Raw genomic sequence first — 6284 nt, forward strand, 5'->3', positions numbered from 1 at the left:
TGTTTCATGATCTGAATAATAGGGAAAAATAATAACTCAGAATTTGTTTGTAAGCACTCTGAGTTCAATCTCTGTTATTATTAATGTTTTCTTCAGAATTAGCATAAGCAGGAATTCTTAACTGCTCATGTTTCCCCTAGTTCTTACATCTTGAATATAGCTAAGGAATTCTTAACTGCTCCCTGGCAATATTCATCCATTTTCCCTCTGTCAACATGATGAAGTATTCTTAATTTCCCTTCACCCACTGACTCCATCCCACCTGATTACATCTTATAAATTGTTCCATGATTGATTATCTTGCTCTGTAGTACCACCCTCTGTCAAAGAAACCATATCCAGCAGTTCATCCTCATAGACTCCATTAGCCCAATGGACTGAAATTCTCATATTTACACCCCTATTCTATTGAAGATCACCATCCAAAAATCAAACAAACCCTTGTACTTCATAATTAACCTAATATACCTCAAAACAAAGCTAAATCATAAAGAGAGAGCCCTCTCTGGATGAAGATTGGCTAGAACCTGCATCTAAAAGATTGGTCTGTGGTTACCTCGGCCGTATTCCCTTTTCTACAACTTTTGGGGAACAACCTGAGTGATAACACAAGGTTCACCACGTGATGTATGCTTTCAATTCCTAGAATGCAACTAACATGATAAAAATTCTTTCATTCAATTAACAATTAAAACCATAGTTAGTAAGGGATAGAGAAATCAGATCTTTGACAAAGAGAAAAGAGCACACCTAATGCAATTTCCCTAGCTATTCCTATCAAGCATTCACAAACTACAATATGAAAAATGAAAGTTTTTATTTTCAGTCCCTTTATTGTTTAGATGAACAAAAAGGAACTAGATGCACAAACAATCAATCAATACTTTTCACAAGAAACGAAGACTTTACGACAGTTTATTTTTCAAAGAAATGAAGACTTTACGACACTTCCTTTTCAGAAAAGACTAATCGATATAAACTAACTTTGATAATGAATTGATAATGATAAAGAAAACTCTTAAGAAACACTAAACAATCAAGGTCAAAGTAGGGCTAGGAGAAGAGATACAAGTTGATTTCAAAACCATAGAAACATTGATCTTTAAACAAACAACTTCAGAAGAAAAATTAGAACAATCCAAGTCAAAGATGGGTTTTATAAGCTTAAGGAGGATCAGCTCAGGTCAGAGTGGGAGTAACTGCACTACAAAGCACCATATCTAAGCCAAGGGTGCTCTACAGAGCACTGTCCCCTGACCAAGGGTGCTCCGGTACCATCACATTCCTAGAGTAGACATTCTAGTACAAATTTTGACAAAAAAAACTTCAAAATGATTGAAAAGAGATAATGAAGTCAAGTAAAGTCTACTAGGGTGTACTATGATGAGGATGAACTACCCGGAACGATGGTCATTCCCCAGTGGAGTCGCCAATTTGTTATGTGGAATTTTGCATCTACGGATAAACACAACTTCCCTAAGTGGGTAGCTACACTTAGAACAACAGAATTAAGGAGTTTAACCCTTTCCTATAGAAGATAAATAAGACAAGGGATGTGCTTTCTATCTTTTGCTTCCCTTTGTCTCCTTTGAATAGCTCCCCTCACTACTTCTCGAACTAAATCCACTCGATCAGTACCTGCAATCATAAACAGAGGACAAAAACCAATCAAAGCAAGATATCTATCTACTATAAGCAAATGGAATCAAAATCATTTACACATATAATCATCATACATAAAGACAAGAATATGGGAAGAGGTGTAAACAACTTTATTAAGCATAAGGAAGAGTTACAACCAAAGAAGTCCAATCCCATGTCACTCATCCAGCTTGAGTTCCATCCTTCATCAAACCAAAAGCACAACACAACGGCAGCATAACAATACTTGCTATAATCTCAAACCTCAAACCAACAGTATCTCCTTACAAATTCTTCAAAGTTCATCCCTTGATCACTATGATGAGTGCTCAATTTATAAGGAAATGGAGGTGGTTTTGTTATAAATAAGGCATTGAATGGTTTTCCAATTTGGGAGTTAGTTTCCATGGAGGAAGGGATGAGAGGATAGGAGGATATTTGATTCATTCCTTGTCCAATTTCGAGCTCATATGAGAGAATAAGGGGTGGGAGTCTTCTATAATGGTCTAGAATGTAGGAATATTCCTAGAACCCTATGAAGATTCCGCTCAATCTCACCCAATGTAGGTCAAAGTGGGTATAGGTGCTTTGCAGAGCAGGCTTGAATGGGCCTAGGTGCTCTGCAGAGCACTTACCCCTGGCCAAGGCGGCGCTAGTCCCTCAAGGAGTCATTTCAGGATGTCTTCAGGCCAAGAAACTCTCAGGAATGATGGCATTCAATGTGGTGACTTGTCTAGGGCATGTAGCAACTAAATTAGGGTTTGATGAGCCCTAATAGTATTGATATAAATGTTGGGAGTCATGTGCCCAAATAGATCTATAACACCAAGACTTAAAATTTCCGAGAAACTCAATACTTAAATTATGTATATTATCATTTAAGTGTTTAAAAATTGTCATTTGAAATGTGTATTATATAGTTATAATTTGTGTGTATATATTTATATAAAAGGCTAATAAATACAATATCGATTTTTTTAAATAATTTATTTTAAATTTATATTGATAATGTTCCCAATATCATACTTCAAAATTGTTAATATATTTTAAAATCTTCTTTATATAAAATTATTGTATTTAATCAATTATTTCATGAAAATGTACCATGGTACTAAAAAAATTGAAATTGCTTTATCCATTTAATAATGTAATATATATATATATATATATATATATATATATATATATATATATATATATATATATGTCTATTTTTTTAATATTTTGTAATATATCTAATTCCATCTCCCCATTTATTCTTTATTTCGCACAAGTGTGATTTTGAATTGGTTGATTAGTTGAGATTGTTTTTTTGTCCTTAATTAAATTTGGAGAGCCTATTATTATTTTTCACCTTTAAAAGCCCAAAAATGTCCATTGATGTTATTTTGTTTCGCTCTAATGCCTATGTTTGATACATTGTGCTACCATAAATTTTCTTTTATGCGATACAAATTTTCCTTTGTCATGATAAAGAGATTTTTTTCCTCTAGTAAATTTTGCTCCATTTTATCTTTCAAAAATGATCTTCCATGACATTTTGCATGAACCAAAAGAACTTTTTTGCATGACACAAACTTTTCTCCTCTATAGTGTGTGGCACACAAAGTTATTTTCCATGTGATGCATCACAATTCAATAAAAAAAGTTTCCATTCAATATATCAAGTTGTATGAAAGATATCATCCATGAAAAACATCATATTCTCCTAACCTCTTCTCTCTGCAACAAACAATTTATTTCATGTCATATTAAAGGTATTTTCTCTGTGATATGTCACATATTACTCAAGTTTTGAAGAAATATATGACATAGTGTGTATCAAATCTATGACATAGTGTATATCTCACCCAAAAGGGAAAATATGAACAACACGCATCAAATTGAATCTCTTATTAAATGAGATATACATGAAATTGAAGCATACAGAAGCCCTATAATGGTGTACCTTTTGCACCTTTAGGATAAATTTCTAATCTTGAATTGCTTCGAAATAAAAGAAACACAATATCCTATCAATAACATTATAGATCATAGCTTTCTCTCACATTTAATCAACCTTTTGGAATCATAGATGACAAAATTTTTGTTTCAGCCTTTGGATTTAATTTGAAATAAATATGAAAAGGAATCTTAAAACCTTATAAATTCTCGAATTTGTGTCATCGATAATTTTTGTAAAACTTAATAAAGAATGAATTGATGTCATATGTAATATTTGTAGGTTGTATGAGGGTTTCAAGTTTAGTGACTCAATTGATTTAGCTTCAACATTTTTATTTCATTACAATGTCAAATTTCAATAATGCATTGATACATACATTCAATCCATGATCAAAAGTGCATTTAAAGTGAATAAAATAATTTTGACTATTTTCTAATGTACGAAATTGTTTCATTATGTTTAAAGGCTTAAAATGAGCATGAGAACATTTCCATGGTTACCACTCCAAAATGGGAAGGCATCAATACACAGGGACTATGACAAACTTCTAAAAACTTTGTAAGGAATTTGTACACTACATAATATTAATATTAATATTCAAACTAATATTAATATTAATATTTATAATATTTTCTTTTAGTTTGACTGGAGTCTTTGGGTCTTTGTAACATTTGGGGTTTTATAGCTTTTAGTGTTTTTGTAACGTTTAGGGTGAATTTATAAGAAGAAATTTGTGAAGTTCTTGGTCAAATATGATAGTGTTCACATAAGCTTTCCATACCATATATTGAATGTTTGAGAGATTTCAATTAAATTTTGATCAAAATCGTTAATTAGTTGAGCACTAATTCATTTATGAGTACAACTTATTTAATTCTATTTATTCATTAGCTTATTGATTATTATTTATGTTGAAAGAAAGTTAGCAAGACCCCCCTTAACTCTAAATGTTTCTTGTATGATCTTATAAACAATATTGGAAGTAGGTTTCTTAGAAATTAACCTAGCTTTAAAAAAAAATAGTAAGGATGTTAATGACCATAAATATGGTTTAATGGGACCATTGGAGGAATGCCTTACTAAGAAAATACTTAATGTTTATTTTCCCTTGGATAACAACTCAATATATAATGTGTTGTACCAGAAACATTGTCTTCATGTGCTTGCACCTAGTATGTCATATGTCATAGTCAAATATTATAAGAACTTGTCTTATGGAGTATTTGGTTGGCACGAAATTTTATTAGTTTTCCAAATAGGTTTATTTCATTTTTTACATATATTTACATATTTATGCTCTATGAATAAAATGCATTATTTAGAAATGGGAAAAAGTGTCAAGCTAGATTTGATCACTTATTTTGATTATGTTTACTTGGAACTCAATAATTTGGTTGATAAATTATCAAAAAATGGACTCTAAATTTTAGGAAGTTGTTGTAGCGGCTACAACCACCCTCCAAAATTTTTCCTATGCTTCGATTTTAGAACCTTCCTTCTAAACAATAACAGCTCATATTGCATTCATCCAGGTACTTATGCTTCGACTGAGTCTTATCCTTTCACTCTTCCTTGTGTTTTCTTAGTTGATTTTATAACTCACAAGTTGATCTCCTGATTTGGTCCCACAATAGTTCTGGGCTTGCCCTAGAAAACTACAAAATTCTTGAGGGCAACTAGCCTTGTTGTTCGGAATTACATAGTTCGAACTGCTAGTGAGCTTTAAGCTTAGAATATGTGCATTCAAGAGGGGGTAGCCCAAAAATGAGCCCCGAAATTACGCAACCCTCACTAAGCTCAAAAACTGTGCAGTGCACTGAGCCGAAAAGTTGCTCAGTTCCCGCAACTGTGTTGTCTTTCCTAGCAGTATGCATGGAAAGCTTCCCAAGAGAAAGAAAAAAAATCAAAAGTCATCCCTAGAAAATAAGGATCTATACTTAATATCCCGAAGGAGGCAATTGCACTATTTTTAGAAACTTCCACCAAGTGTTGCTTTTTCCTTTATTTTAGGCGTTCATGTCATAAACCCTAATTTTCCTAAATCTATTTAGTCGATGTTTCTAGAGCTCATTTCACAGTCAATCTTAGATCTCTAGCATTCCCGAGGAGGTCAAGGAACCTTCAATGCGATCGTCATCACTTTTTCGGGTGAGTTTTTCTTTTGTCATCTTTTGCTGCTTTTTATGTCAGTTTTTGTTGTTTGCCTTGTGCGAGTGTTGTTTCACTTGTTTCTCTGCTTGGTTGATGGTGTTTTAACTTTTTTTAACATGTAGAATTGTTGTTTCAAGTTATTTACTGCCTTTCCCAAGTGTCGTATGAGTTTTCCTTTTTTGCACCAACAATCATCATTGCCGCAAATCTCCTGACACTCTCTGTTTTCCTTCTGTTTAATCAATTTCTACACTTTTTTCAAATGCATGCATCTACACGTCATTTTTTCACTCAACTTCACACTCTCTCTCTGATTTTCTTGTTTTCACACTCCCTTTTGGCATATTTGGGCTTCCCTGGGCCGAATCTCACTTTGCAGTGCGCAATCTGGAGGCTCAAGCCTCTAGCTTGGCCTTTGGAATTGCGCAGAGAATAGAATAAGTTGGCTCCAACTGTGCACTGCATATTTCCAGGAACCAAACTCCCATCTTGGTCATTAAGACTGCACAATGTGCAATCTCTCCCAGGCCTTTTCCCAGGCTGAACT

Source organism: Pinus tabuliformis, chromosome 9 (genome assembly GCF_031772625.1).
Source record: "Pinus tabuliformis cultivar Carrire ecotype Pingquan chromosome 9, CPIR1, whole genome shotgun sequence".
In the NCBI taxonomy this organism is placed as follows: domain Eukaryota; kingdom Viridiplantae; phylum Streptophyta; class Pinopsida; order Pinales; family Pinaceae; genus Pinus; species Pinus tabuliformis.